The 745-nt window shown below is 50.7% G+C and overlaps 1 non-coding gene across 1 annotated transcript; it reads left to right on the top strand.

Moving 5' to 3' along the window:
- The first annotated feature begins 407 nt into the window (after window positions 1–407).
- Window positions 408–482, top strand: Trnat-cgu (transfer RNA threonine (anticodon CGU)). The gene has a single exon. It is a non-coding gene; the product is annotated as a tRNA-Thr (tRNA).
- The last annotated feature ends 263 nt before the right edge of the window (window positions 483–745 follow it).

Below are 745 nucleotides of genomic sequence, written 5' to 3'. Positions count from 1 at the left end.
GGAAATGATAATTAAATCAACACCCCAATCTGTCGACAGGCGTTGATGTACATCAACAGGGACAGCTGAAAATGTCCGACCGGGACTCGAACCCGGGATCTCCTGCTTACATGGCAGACGCTCTGTCCATATGAGCCACCGAGGGCACAGAGGATAGTGCGACATGTCCGAAAAAACAAATACCATCTTCATATAGTTAAGGCTAACCGGCCATTGACCTTTTTCTTCTGTGCTGGATGGACACGCATTGCCTGAACCCTTACCGGACTGGATAAGATTGTCTGCCGCGAGTAATGAGTATAATGGGCAGGGTCACTACGAATGTAGTGTGTGGACATTAAGTTATGAATGTGGGTCTCACGGGGAGCGTGCAAGGAATAAATCCCTGTAGTCGCACTCTCCTCTGTGCCCTCGGTAGCTCAGATGGATAGAGCGTCTGCCACGTAAGCAGGAGATCCCGGGTTCGAGCCCCGGTCGGGGCACACATTTTCAACTGTCCCCGTTGATGTATATCAAAGCCTGTCGACAGCCTAGGGTCTAGATTTAATTATCATTTCATTCTAAGAGAGCTGCGTGGGCACCGATGGTATCTGTTCATTCGGACATGTCCGAAAGTTGCATGGTCACCGATGGTACCTGTTCTTTCAGAATCAGTGAGGTTCTTGAAAGTACGACCAGGGATGTCCGACTCCAGTGCCGTGGACAGCTGCGCTAGGTTACACGGTTGAGGATCCGCGGCGCGAAC

This window comes from Schistocerca serialis, chromosome 9, assembly GCF_023864345.2.
Source record: "Schistocerca serialis cubense isolate TAMUIC-IGC-003099 chromosome 9, iqSchSeri2.2, whole genome shotgun sequence".
Lineage (NCBI taxonomy): Eukaryota > Metazoa > Arthropoda > Insecta > Orthoptera > Acrididae > Schistocerca > Schistocerca serialis.
The sequence above is the reverse complement of the archived record's forward strand: the minus strand, read 5'-3'. Positions and strand labels throughout refer to the sequence as shown.